This window comes from Salvelinus sp. IW2-2015, unplaced genomic scaffold, assembly GCF_002910315.2.
Source record: "Salvelinus sp. IW2-2015 unplaced genomic scaffold, ASM291031v2 Un_scaffold2629, whole genome shotgun sequence".
Classification (NCBI taxonomy): domain Eukaryota; kingdom Metazoa; phylum Chordata; class Actinopteri; order Salmoniformes; family Salmonidae; genus Salvelinus; species Salvelinus sp. IW2-2015.
The window spans coordinates 35472-50196 of record NW_019943937.1 but is presented as its reverse complement, the minus strand read 5'-3'; the positions used below and the strand labels follow the sequence as shown (position 1 = coordinate 50196).

Sequence of the window (14725 nt, the reverse complement as noted above, 5' to 3'; positions counted from 1 at the left end):
GGGGACTGGCTGCTTTTGCGGATTGTCTCACGACGTTGTCATGGTGACTGTGATGCAGAGGCTGCCTGTCTGCTCAGATATGTCAAGTGTGTGTCTGTGTGTGTTAGAGTAAGGTAGAGGAGGGAGGGGGAGTCTAGTGTACTGTGTGAGGGGGAGGGAGGGAGAGAGAGAGAGAGATGTTAGAGAGAGAGAGCGGTTTCTGAATGTCTGTTTCAGTTGGTTTGTGTGACAAAAAGCCAGGCGCTCTGCTTTGAGAGGAAGTGTTTGGAGAATTATGTAATGTCCTCTTTTTCTAGAAAAAATATTATTTCTTACTGAAAAGCATTTCACTATTAAATACTGAACGTAGTACCCTCGTCCAGTACTGCCCTCGGCCGCTGCGGCCCTCGTCCACTACTGCCCTCGTCCGCTACTGCCCTCGTCCGCTACTGCCCTTCGTCCACTGCGGCCCTCGTCCACTGCTGCCCTCGTCCACTACTGCCCTCGTCCACTACTGCCCTCGTCCACTGCGGCCCTCGTCCACTGCTGCCCTTGAATAACAGAAGGAGTAACACATTGGTAATAAATGATATGTTGTTTCATGGCCTCAAACCTTCATTTGAGCTGAAATTAATTAGAAAAGATTTCATCCATTTTGTTGGTTCTGAAGGAATGCTGTAGACCCTGTGTATAAACACACACATACACAGACAAAACACACACGCTCAGACACACATACACAGACAAAACACACACGCAGGGGAACGGGAGTGAGAGAGACTCTCTTTGCTGTGTGTAAAGTTTCCTCTGGGACAGAGGGGGTGAGGGAGGGAACAGGGTGGTTGACTGAAGCTTTGGGGAGGGTGGAGCTGCAGAGGAAACATACTGGGGTGGGAGACAGAAGGAGAAACAGAGGACAGAAGATACAGAGGGAGAAACGGAGGACAGAAGATACAGAGGAAGAAACGGAGGACAGAAGATACAGAGGAAGGGAGAGGACTAGAGGGGAGGAGGACAACTGGGAAAGGGAGGAAAAGCAGAGGAGGGGCAGAGAGAAGGAAGGAGGCAGGGAAATAAAGGGGGAGGGTCCTGGCTCAGGCCCAAGTGGGAGGTGTCGAACTCTGTGACCCTCTCTCCTGGACGGGACAGTCTGATTGGCCAACACATAGAGGATAAATATAGAACACTAATCTGTGAAAGAGAGAGCTAAAAATAAGGAGAGAGAACTTCTTAGTCTCTGTACTGAGTCATATGACTCCAACACGGTTGTGTAGAACGAGAGGGAGGGAAGGAGAGAACTTCTTAGTCTGTACTGAGTCATATGACTCCAACACGGTTTGTGTAGAACGAGAGGGAGGGAAGGAGAGAGCGGGATAGAGAGCAGTAGGGAATCTCTCTGTTAGTTGTATATCTACCAGTTGGGTGCTCTCTCTCAGACTCAAGTGGTCTCTTGTAGAACTGTTCTGGTACCTGCATTGATTTATCCTGAGTTTCCCTTTCCAAGACCTTTTCATATCAACCTATTGACTTCCTCTTGATCTTTCTTCTTTTCCTGTCTCTCCTCTCCTCTCCTCTCCTCTCCTCTCCTCTCCTCTCCTCTCCTCTCCTCTCCTCTCTNTCTCGCAAAGTAAGACCAATTGACCTTTAACTAGCGAAACTACTGGAGGTGTATGCCCCTAAACACAAAAAGTGGCGAGCTCATGATGTTAGACAAAAAAGCCAAGTTAAAGTCGAAAAAGTTACTGGACATGCATGTTTAGAGTGCATGTGCGGTACAGTTTCGGGCTCCTGGCTATGACATTCGCCTTTCCTTGTGAGGTACTCATAGGTTAGCATCTGCAAGGTGGTGCTATTACAGAATGGGCTAGTACAGCGGGGACTGCAATATGCCGCGTTACTTGTGGTAGCTAAGCCCTGCCCTGCTCAAGTCACATTAGAGAGATAGTCCCATGCGCGCCCGACTGTGTCTATGATGTTCTCACTATTTAAAGTTAGTGTGAGGTCCGACACAGTGAATGTGAGCGAGCGAGAGAGTTATAGAGTTAATCCGGGTACACCAACCTCAGACTTTAGCTGATCAGAAATCTTCCATTTCTTAGGCGTTCAATTTTAGATATGGTGCAATTCGTCTTTCCTGTAGAATACATTTTAACTTGGCAGCATTGTCAGAACTTGGGAAGGACAAAGCGCCGCGCCCCCGTATACGTGCTGAGAAGGCGCCCCAGAGTAAAGTCGCGGGGCATTGGGCCTTGGGATTGTCTGAGTATGGCCTTTGTCTGTTTGAGGAAGCGAGTGGGATGGTCGTGCGGCTTCATGACACTGATCAAAGAGTAGCTGTCTCACCGATTTTAGAACCCTGTACTCTCCGCGTGACCCGAGCATGAATAATACCTGCTTGGAGCGACCCCTTTGCCTCATGGGGCGCCAAACATATGTAGTGGGTGCTGATTTGTGTATAAGTTGGCAATCTGATCGGGTGTGATCCAAGATGCGTAGCTGACTCATCCGATGATGACCTTAGCGGCTAGAAAGTGTCAACATTAGTCAACTCCTGAGCTTATACCTAATGCAACTTAGCTTATTAGAAGGTTGATCCTTAAACTGGGATGGCCCAAGTGGGGTGTTCCTACGTTTCTCCTCACTGTGACATTTGGTCATGCATGGGAGTCGACAGCTGGTAAATCTAAACAATTAATGTCAGGCTCCACGTGTTCCCGTTGTGCTAAACACACCCTCGTCCGCTTATAACATTTCTCATGTCAATTTTGCTTCAAGATTTGTTCTTAAAACCTCCAAGTGAAAGTCCCGCAGAAATGGGCCAAGCAGAGTGCAAGACAGGAGACGCCTCGCACTTCTCTCTTGACTAGGACAACAGGCATGTGTGCGCCGATGGTGGGCGTGGAGGTGGAGGGTCGCCGTCTTGACCGTCGGGTATAGGTAGTGCTATCCTTATTCGGTGCCCACCTTTGTTTGGATAGACAAACGCTGCACCTGCAAGATGTTGCCTGACATCAGGAGCGGCGGGGAATGGGATTCGCGATGGGTAGGGTGTGCCCAATACTTATGAGCAGTCCTCGAGTGTCTGATTGACTATTATCACTGATTGTGAGATGAAAGTTTGAAGCAACCTAGCTAGCCTATCTCTTTTGATGTGTGCTGATATTGGTAGTGAGTGCTTGTTGAAGCTGGCTAATTTTGATAATAATAATGTTGGCTGAGCGATGCGCCAGTCAGCCATCTGATTACGTGTATCAATGTGGCTTTCTCATTTGCATATACGCGGGTTAGGGGTGGTCAGTTCCTAGTAGTAGGGCTCGTTTGGCGGGGGTGGCAGAGTCAAGGGTGGGCGATCCATGTTGCTTTTCAGGGGGCGAGTGCGTGGACTGGTGGTCTGGTCCAGAATGCTGCGGGGCAGGCAGTTGTGCACTCTGTGTTATGGAGGGGCGGACGGAACGAGATAGTAAGCGAGAAACCCAGCCGAGCGCGGAGCCAAGGGCCACCTATCTAGTATGGTCCCCTAAGCGTGTAGTGGTGTGATAGTTGTGGATTGGAGCATCATGGCTAATCTGGTTCTGGCAAAATAGGCAGACATTAATCACATGGCTCATGCCAGACATGGCCTCGGTGTATATTCCATGATTCAGAGCCTCACACAGTTTCACAGTCAAAGAAACCGTGACCGTACGGGAGTAGTAGAACCGGCCTTAGTGATTGAGGGCTAAGTCAGGTGGGCAGTAAGAAGGTTGGTAAGGGGCGCGGCAAACCAGGAGGCGGAAGGCCGAGCACTGGAGCGGGCCCGGAAGCAAGCGGGGTTTGAAGAGCGATGCTTTGAGGTGTTTACTAAAGCGTTACTTGGCGTTTGAAATAGAGCAGGTTCGGAGGCCACGGGGAAACCGGTCGTTGCAGCTTGATATTCGTCAGCAGACTGCGCGACAGTACATGTCCACTGGGGACGCACTCAGAAGGCCGACAAAGCGGTTATTCGAATTTTCCCGACCTACCAGAAGCAACGAAGGCAACAGTGGGCCCGAGAGCAAAGGATTGTCTTCATTAAAGAATGGGCGATAACATGAGGCTGTGGCCCGAGGGGGAAAATCATTACAGGTAGCACACAGGAGGAAATTTTTCTCCGTGCATGCATTTCCTTTTGCAATTTCAAGCCAAAAATGATAAATGGGTTCGCTGTCTTTAGATTAATTTGGAATGGATGCTTGAGATAACTTCTCAGCTCCAAGTTGGAGTTTTTGCTCTCTTTTCGTAAGACTGGAGCTTCCCATGAAACATCATTAGGTGAAGACACCCCCCAGAGGGATCACCCAGTGTTCCTGTTCACACCTAGGGTAGTTTTGGTGGATCGCGAACTACCATCTTCTCTGTAAGCCTATCAGGATTCAAACCAGCGTGAGATCAGTCTCCTCTTACCAGGGTTTCTGGTAGCGATGACCAATGGCTTGTATCTCTGATTTTCTTATGAAATAGTCCAGGTTCCCTGCTCTTGATAGGCGCAAAACGCAGGATGATCCTAAGGCAGAACCAAGAAAATTGGAGGAGTTCCAGGGGATGGAATAGTGTGAAGGCTTTGTATTCCATGAAAGTGTAAAGCTGTTGGTCGTTGTGGTTTGGCCTCAGTGTCCAGCTAAGTGCCTACGGAGTTCGTGGGCACTAGAGCCCACATATGTGCCACTGGTTGGACACAATGTTCACAGGTACAGACAAACGCGCTCATGTGGTCATACAGGTACAGACATAGCTTTTGACAAGACGTGGCATGTGGTTACAGGTACATACATAGCCTGTTGTACAGTAACAGACCATGCCTGATGACTGGTTACATGGTCAGACATAGCCTGATAGATACAGGTACAGACATAGCCTTGTAGCCACAGGTACAGACATGAGCCTCTGGATACAGGTACAGCCATGGCCGCACTGTGGTGTACATTTACGATCATAGCATTGTGGTCATGGTACAGACAGTTAGCCTGATCCCTGTTAGTTTACAGGTACAGACAATGGCTCTTGCACACGGTACAGTACATAGCCTCGTGGTACAGGTATACAGCCATAGCCTTGTGGTACAGTTACAGACATAGCTTCTGGTACAGGTACGGCCATAAGGCCTTCGTGGTACAGGTACAGACATAGCCTCGTGGTACAGTAGCGACATTAAGCCTTGTGGATTGCAGGCTACAACATAGCATATGTAGGTACAGCGTACAGAAGTATCTCATTGATATAGATACAGAACATACCTGTCGGATGGTGGTATAGGTGACAGACATAGCCTTGTGGGACCCAGGTACTTGGCCATAGCCTCGTGGTCAGTACAAGATAGCTTGTATAGCAGGTCAGACCTATAGCTTGCATGGATAGAGACTTACAGACATGCCTCTTTGTCGGTTACAGATACAGACATAGCCTTGGGTACAGGTACAGACATGGCCTCGTGTAAGTGTACGTGTGCATGCGTACTAACGTGCCACCAGTGTGTGTGTATTGTGCGCGTGTAGGAGGAGCAAGCATGTAAACAAAGTAGTTGGGCGGAGGGATGCTGCCAAGTAGTAACTGAAATGCCTGTGCGGAGTTAGGAGGAGGTTCAAGTCTTCCATTATTTAACAGTCCTGTGTTTATGGTCTGTTTCAATAAACCTTTCTTCATACCATCTTCACTTTGTTTTACACTGGTGTAGAAAGAAACTTTGGGGATTACTTGGTGCTCATTCATGTCATCAGAAGTGTCTCTGTGTAATCCTACGAGTGCTTATCCTGTTTGGGCTGTTCTTCAACTCGGTGTAGTTATAGTGTTTCTGGTCACTCTTGCAAGCAGAGGTACAAGAGATTGTAGAGTTGGCTGAAACTGAAGACATCCACTCCCACCAAAATGAAATGTTTTCTAAAAAAATTGGAGTGCGCATTTTTGTTTTTGGTCGGTTTAAGTCTATAACATGTGTGTCTGGTTATTGTTCGGGGATCCATGGTGTGTTCTTTCCCTTTGCTCCCTCTGTTTTCATCATGGTGTATTCAGCTGGACAAACTTAATCTCGCAAGGTCAGCTTGGCATCCCGTAATCAACCTATAGATCCACTTGGTTGTGGGCTATTTGTGACCACTGTCTGTAAGGCCTGGACAGTACCCCTGACTCCCTCCCATAATAGAACATTCCCTATGGTCCCATGTCTACTCACCCCCAGAGGTCCTCATTAGTTACCCTTCACAGGCTACCTAGGCAAACATGAGGGCGGTGGCACTGCAGCTAGGATGTAGAGGACTGTCCCGGCTATTCATCACTGAGATGTGCCGAGCGGTCCAGGATCCATAGACCAGTACCTCCCCATTATGTGTTGTGTGTGGTGGTATTCTTTGTTGGTGTATCGGGTCATGTACAGTAGTCTCTCTTAGTTCCATAATTGTGTGTGGTGGCGTGTGGTGATGTCGTAAGTGTCGTGACAGGGGCGTGTGTAGTGTCAGTGTGTGGTGGTGACCATCGGCGGCACGCCATGCTGGTCACAGCCGGTGTAGTGGAGTGGCTGCGTGTAGTGTCGGTGTGTGTAGTGTAGTGCTGTCGTTCTCGGGCGCCATCGTACTCGGCCACCTGATCTTCTCGAGCCCTCGTCGTACTCTCGTTTCCACAACTCATGTGCCTTCCTCGGGCGCAGGCGTCGACTGGTGTCGTGTGTCTGTGTGGGTGTGGCTCACGCCAGGAGACGCCCTGTGTGTGTAGGCTGTTGTTGTGTTGTGTGTACAGCCAAGGCGGTGTGTGCTGCTGTTGATCAGCACATTACAGTTATGCAAAGAGAGTAGATTGGGTCTTCCCTCCGACTGCCCCCCCACAGGGAAACCTGTAGAACCGTGCTGCGTTGTTACCTCTCGCTCTCTTCGTTTCCCTCTCCCTCTTTCCCTCCATTCTCTCTCTTGCTAACTCCGTCCCCTCCTCTCTAGCTGATTGTCTTCCTTTATCTCTCCTTCCCTCCTTCATATCTCCCTCCTTCCACCCGGCTATTTCTCACTGTTTCCATTCTGAACATTCTCATTCTTCCTGCCGTTCCTGTCCTTTCTATCTGGAGTTCTACACTTTGAATAATTTGCAAACCCGCCTGCTTCTCTTTCTCTCCCTCTATCTGCCTCTCTTCCTCCCTCGCCCACCCATGGACTCACACCCAAGGGGATCCCTTCATTAGACGAAGTGATTGATTGTGCTTTTCATTTTCACTAAATGTCTTGTTCCACAAATATAAGGCCTTTTCTGTTGTTTACTAGTTTTTTATAACGGTCTAATTCTCATTCTCTGAATGAACACACCTACAGTATTAATAACTCCTAGGGTGTTATTAATTCATTATGATTGAGTTTCCATTCGTACAATCATTATCAGCTTAGACTATCGTTCTGTAAAGAGGAAAGAATAAAGAGAAGAGGATGGAGAGAGAGAGAGGGGGAGGTGCTGTGCTCCTGTGTTACCTATGAGGGAGCTCTCCTCTCTTTCTGCAGAAAACAAATATACCTTTATCTTTATCCTTCTCTCGCCTTTTTTTCTGATAACCTCGTGGGTCAAGGATATAAAAGGAAACGATGCAGGACAATAAATATCTATAGCATACACACATAACAGTCCCTACAGACAGGTGATCAGCTAATGTATGATTTAAATGTGGTAGGATAGCCAACTCCCCTAGGGGTATAAACACACAGCCTTTCTCTTTCTTTTCACCTCTCTCTCTGCTCTCTTTCTATTTCTCTCTCTCTCTCTCTCTCTCTCTCTCTCTCCTCTTCTCTCTCTCTCTTCCTCTCTCTTCTCTTTCTCTCTCTCTCTCTCTCTCTCCTCTCTCTCTCTCTCTCTCTCTCTCTCGTTCCTCCTCTTCTCTCGCTTTTCTCTTCACTCTCTCTCTTCTCTCTCTCTCTCTCTCTCCTCTCTCTCTCTCTTCTTGTTTTTTTCACACACTCATCTGCATATGTAGTAATGAGGCCCTTTGGCATAGAGCAGAGAGAGACATGAGAGGAGAGAAGAGAGAGAGAGGAGAGAGAGAGAGTGTGTTTAGAGTGTTTTTAAACCGTTCATTCCACTCCTTTTCACTACATAAAAGGGAGTTTGGGAGAAGGGGGTGAAGAGGGTGAAGTTTCCTTTTGAAGGCTTTTTTTTAACATTGAGATGGGAGGAAGGATGAATTTTTATGAAAATGTAGTCAGGAAGCTTTGATTTATTTAGGTCCTCAACAGCAGTTGACCTGGATAAAAAACATCAGCACAAAGACAACAAGATGTTTTATTGCCATTCCCCACTGTGCAATGTGTGTGTGTGTGGTGTGTGTGTGTGTGTGTGTGTGATGTGTGTGTGTGTGTGTGTTGTGGTGTGTGTGTGTGTGTGTGTGTGTGTGTGTGTGTTGTGTGTGTGTGTGTGTGGTGTGTGTGTGTGTGTGTGTGTGTGGTGTGTGTTGTGTACTAAAATCAGTGAGTGATTTAATAGATGTAACCCTCTTTTCTGCTTGAAGTTCTCTGGTGAACCACATGTGTAGCGTTATGTACATGTGGCGATAGAAGCATTTGGGAAGGCGTGTACTGGTTGGTATTCATTCCTATTACACACGTTATGGGATGCCATTCACCAGTCTGACCATATGGCCAGTAAGTACTGTAGTGTGAAAAGACCTGTTGGTAAGTAGGCTGTTGGTACATAACTCTATAGGCTTACAGAGTAACTGGAGAGGATTCAATGAGATATATTTCATCCAACCTGCACCTTATTGTGTTGCAGCAGAGGATGATTAGATGCACAGCGGCAAGAGTCAACTCTTGGACTGCTTATTTCAAGCGCCTTCTTTTTCTGAACACTCTGGGCCCTCAAGCGGTCAATCCCAGCTTTACTTTATTTTTCGGCACCCAATCCTTTGCTGTAGGCTGCGGCTGGAGCTCTCCTGGAAGTATTTAGCCTTTTTGAACATCATCAGATTTGAAAAAGCTATGCCTTCTGAATTTTGAAAAGTAAATTCTCTTTCAGTGTATATTAATGTCAATGGCTTGTAACTGTCACGGACAATCACATCGAATTCTCATTCTTCAGTGAGTCTGTGTTCGAAAACACAAACGTGACCGTAGGAAACCCACCGGATCTACCCGCAGAGGCAGCCATTGACCTGAGCTCGGTAGGCCTTTCATTTATTAAACTGAAAACGGGGCGGGTGTACAGTTCAGAGCACTCCGGCTGGCTACTGTATCTCTCCTGTGAATCGACGCTGGTTCATGCATTTTTAAAACTTTAATTCTACCACCAAAGCCGATACAGATTCAAGAAAGTGCCCCACTAAGCTAAACGTGRTTGAGAATGTGCCAAACTGTTYGTCTTGAATTAATGGTTTTGACCAGATGATTTCATTACTGGGAGAGAGAGACCAACTGTAGATGGCCCCTTGGAAAGCACATTGAAACAACCTACCACAGTGGATAACCTCCTCCTATGAAGGAGGTATTCTCACGTTTGGGTTTAAAATATTTAGTMAATTAAAACTTGAATTAAGCCAGGATGAAGCCCCATTGAGATCACGCATCTCTGCTTCAATGGGGACATTTCCAGACTTGTCCCTTTTCCAGGCAGCAGGTGAAGAAAGACACTCTTCTACCCGGGAATACGATGACTCACTGCTATCTACGTTTAAATTGTTTATGACCTGGTTAAAAATAGGCTAGCTTGCAGTTTGGTTAACATTATGAGGAAAATACCAGTTAGTCTTGAGAGATTTTCACGTGGATCATTTATAGGCTACTCCTCAACTCAAGGGTCGTGTTTTCTCATAGCGCAGCCGCAGACAGCATGCGATTGGTGGAACTATAGGCCGCGGTCGCTGCCCATGGTGCTGAAATCAGACGTGGCTTGCGCCGGTCAGAAGATCTGCGCTCCCATGTTAATGAATTCAACTGACCAAAAGGATCAACTTTCCCCCGATTTTACAGCCCATCGATTCATTTAATTGTATTATAGATACCATAACACTGACTATTTTGCCATTTTGATTTAAGTTTTAATGCCGTCTTTTATGGATTGTGTCTCAATGATTGTGNTAAGCTAAACGTGATTGAAAATGTGCCAAACTGTTTGTCTTGAATTAATGGTTTTGACCAGATGATTTAATTACTGGGAGAGAGAGACCAACTGTAGATGACTCTGTAGAGTTTCAATTTCTTTACTGAAATGTAACAACAATCCTTGGAAAGCACATTGAAACAACCTACCTCAGTGGATAACCTCCCCATGAAGGAGGTATTCTGACGTTTGGKTTTAAAATATTTAGTAAATTAAAACTTGAATTAAGCCAGGACGAAGCCCCATTGAGATCACGCATCTCTGCTTCAATGGGGACATTTCCAGACKTGTCCCTTTTCCAGGCAGCAGGTGAAGAAAGACACTTTTCTACCCGKGAAGACGATGACTCACTGCTATCTACGTTTAAATTGTTTATGACCTGGTTAAAAATAGGCTAGCTGCAGTTTGGTTAACATTATGAGGAAAATACCAGTTAGTCTTGAGAGATGTTCACGTGGATCATTTATAGGCTACTCCTCAACTTAAGGGTCGTGTTTTCTCACAGCGCAGCCGCAGACAGCATGCGATTGGTGGAACTATAGTCCGCGGTCGCTGCCCATGGTGCTGAAATCAGACGTGGCTTGCGCCGGTCAGAAAATCTGCGCTCCCATGTTAATGAATTCAACTGACCAAAAGGATCAACGTTCCCTCGATTTTACATCCCATCGATTCGTTTAATTGTATTATAGATACCATAACACTGACTATTTTGCCATTTTGATTTAAGTTTTAATGCCGTCTTTTATGGATTGYGTCTCAATGATTGTGTTGGGGGATATAGGGGTGAAAACACTTCTCCATACCGTCCCGTGTTTTTGGACATGACTAAATGCAGACAGGAGTGCCGCTGACTGGGATCTCTTTACACGTGCATGTGATATTTCTAGGCCTATACTAAAGAACATGCAATTGCTAATTAAACCTTTTGGGGACGTTCTCCACTTGACAATGTGCTGGGTCTCTATMTTTCATCTGATCAAGATTAACATCAGATGAGGTGTAAACATTCTCAACGTTGGCTATACAGGTACATGTCTATCTCCGGCTCGGTGTCTGCTTCTTGCGAAATACACAGCACGATATATCAATCAGTGTCCGGACGGTGTATACAATGTATTAGCAACAGTTTGCGTTGGAGTAATACAGTATACTGTGTAAAGTTACAGGCGGTGTCTAGTGCTAATGGTTACGTTTATGCGGAGGGCATTCACTCGCTTGTGGTCATTTATAAGGTACGAGGGGGCTTTGGTCTGACGCACAGACTCTTGTTTTCATCTGAATGGTCTGGCTGTTCCCGTTTCCTTTGATTGATGAGTTGAAGGAGAGCGTTTGATGTAGACTACCCTTTTTCACCCCTTATTCATATCTGAAAGCAATTCATGAGGCAACCGGAGTTGGGTCCTGTCCCCTTTCCATTCTCACGGAGGAAAAACAGTCCTGACGTGCTGGATGAAGTTTCTGAAGCGTGAAATAAAATTGCGTCAGCATTTAAACCTGATGCAGAGAAGTTCCTCGGGCCTTTTTTTTAAGACAGATGATTATTTATTATTTAGTTATTTGATAATTCCAATCTCCGATTCGGTCATTGTGTGCTCCTCCGTTATTCGTTCTATTTTTATTTTTTGAGAAGAGACTGGCGGATTGCATACGACTTGTGAATCTGGGCGCGCGACAAGATCACACACCTCTCTTCCAAGGAGCAAGCCCCACCCGGGAGCGTCTGGGCTTGCGTCCTTTCAGAATAATTACGTTAAAATCGCTCGTATGTATGTTTTTGAGAGTATGTCTGACAGACTCCTTGCGCGTTGATTCCGATATGGCTTCCAATTCGCATGTTCACATTTTCGATAGGCTTGATTTTTTGTCGATCACCGGAGAAGACGGGGGGGTAGTCTAAACATTTTTGGGCGAGGAGAAGAACGAAACCTTTCGACAATTATTTTCGTGTTTTTGGACTATGTGACATCAAACGTCACAGATATTTAATGATAAAATATGACCAAGTACGGATATCGGAAATGTTGTCAGTTTGGAAAACCTTCTCCTCTACAAGATTCACGCAGTCAAATTCGAAATCATTTGACAACAACGGTGACAGGTTGTTAGTTGTTGAATGGCCATGATAAAATGACAACGCAATGTTCTGTATCCTCGCCGAAATGTGGTATTTGGACTTGATTGCGTAGTGTCGAAATGTTTTTCTGACGGATAAAGAAGATACATTTTATAGACACAACTATGGGGCTGTAGCTGCAGACCGAACATAATCGCTTGTTGTGCCGTCTGCGCTCCGTGCCCAAAGGGAAACGGGGAACGGGCTCTGTGTTCCTTTCCCCCCGGGTTGTTTCGGTTGAGACATGGCAGCTATTGCCAGCGGTTTGATACGACAGAAGAGACAGGCACGGAACAACAAGTCCACCGGCCGACGCCACACCGACGGAGGCGAAGCCCCAACAAGAATAAAGGACTTTGTAACGGGAATTTGGTCGACATCTTCTCCAAAGTGAGAATCTTCGGCTTGAAGAAGAGAAGGCTACGGAGACAAGGTGTGGGCTGAGCGGAAAGCGCGGGAGACGCATGGACACGTTACGGTTGTCATTAAGCGCGAGGGAGAGAGCAGCCTTACGTTAGCTCCAACGGTTCAATAGTTTACCCCTACATGCATTAATAAAACCAGGTAGTTAACGAAAGTAGCCTAAGCAGTGTGGCTGGTAAGTTTGACCACATTGCTGTTTCATTCCTTTCAAATATAGTTACTGTGTAACATTGACGCTCTCGTCCTCTCGACAAGGCTTCAAATTACGCATTTTAATTAGCCTAGGAGTTGAGACTAAAGTGGGAAAATAACGATTTCTAGCCTAATCTTTCATTGATTGGTTTACTGCTGATTGCCTTTCTGAGTGAAGGGTTTGAGTCAGACAAAATCGATGTTACAGTTWGGTGTTACATACAGATTAAAATACGTTTGAGGGGTGGATAGGTKAATCAGGTTGCCGTATTAAATATMTCACCAAACAGTTGGCCATTTTATAGGWATTTATCACAGAACTTGAATCAGGTTGAGTCAAAGAACAGACAGGTTTTGAAATGTAGTCTATTGAMTTTGACATATCTTGATTCATACATACAGTATAGCTGACACCACCAATATACGAAAATGAYATCATRACAAGCTCTGTAWGGCAGGGGGTAACTGGCATGACTGGTCTCAGGAGAGAGAGGGGGGGTGACTGACTGTGAGCGCAGCAACCTCAGTCAAGTGACAGCCATTTTGTCAAAGCCAATGACATTCAGTGCAACCTGTGGCCTTATAGATGGGGTGCATGCATGCAGAACACAGTACAGTCTGAGACACATGCTGTGTGTGTGTGTGTGGATGTGTGTGTGTGTGTGTGTGCGTGTGCGTGTGTGTGTGTGTGTGTGTAGTTGAGGGGAGTTGCCCCAAGCATCCTGTCAAAAATGAAATATGAATTCAGGGTTTCTTAACCTCCGGAGTGAGCAGGGGGTAAGAGGAACAGGAGGAGGAGGAGAGTGTGAAGGAGAGAGAGAGGAGGAGGGAGGAGGAGAGCGGAGGAGAGGTGGGGTGGAGGAGAAAGGGAAAGGATGAGAGGATTGAAGGAAGAAGAGAGGGAAGAGTGGGAGAAAAGGAGAATAATGAAAGGGGAGGCAGAGAAAGAAAGAAAGAAAGAAAGAGGAGATGGACGGAGGAGAGAAGGATGAAAGTGGGAGGAGAGGGAGTGAAGGATGAAGGGAAGAGAAGAGTAGAGAAGGATTGGAAAGAAGAGATGAAAGTGGGAGGAGAGGAGTGAAGGATGAAGGGAAAGAGAGAGTAGAGAAGGATGGAAAGAAAAGATGAAGTGGGAGGAGAGGGAGTGAAGGATGAAGGAAGAGAAGAGTAGAGAAGGATGGAAAGAAGAGATGAAAGTGGAGGAGAGGAGTGAAGGATGAAGGGAAGAGTAGAGAAGGATGGAAAGAAGAGATGAAAGTGGAGGAGAGGGAGTGAAAGATGAAGGAAGAGGAAGAGTAAGAGAAGGATGGAAAGAAGAGATGAAAGTGGGGGAGAGGGAGTGAAGGATGAAGGGAAGAGAAGAGTAGAGAAGGATGGAAAGAAAAGATGAAAGTGGGAGGAGAGGGAGTGAAGGATGAAGGGAAGAGAAGAGTAGAGAAGGATGGAAAGAAAAGATGAAAGTGGGAGGAGAGGGAGTGAGGATGAAGGGAGAAGAAGAGTAGAGAAGGATGGAAAGAAGAGATGAAAGTGGGAGGAGAGGGAGTGAAGGATGAAGGGAAGAGAAGAGTAGAGAAGGATGGAAAGAAGAGATGAAAGTGGGAGGAGAGGGAGTGAAGGATGAAGGGAAGAGAAGAGTAGAGAAGGGTGGAAAGAAGAGATGAAAATGGGAGGAGAGGGAGTGAAGGTGAAGGGAGAGAAGAGTAGAGAAGGATGGAAAGAAGAATGAAAGTGGGAGGAGAGGGAGTGAAGGATGAAGGAAGAGAAGAGTAGAGAAGGATGGAAAGAAGAGATGAAAGTGGGAGGAGAGGGAGTGAAGGATGAAGGGAAGAGAAGAGTAGAGAAGGATGGAAAGAAAGGATGAAGATGGGATAGGAGGAATGGTGCTTTGATCTGTTGAACATCTCTTTTGTTACCGATGTTCATTTTTCAGTAAACCACCGAAAAAAG

General features: G+C 46.3%; 1 pseudogene; it reads left to right on the top strand.

Moving 5' to 3' along the window:
• The first annotated feature begins 12324 nt into the window (after positions 1 to 12324).
• Positions 12325 to 14725, top strand: part of LOC112074424 (fibroblast growth factor 14-like) — a 22534-nt pseudogene continuing 20133 nt past the window's right edge.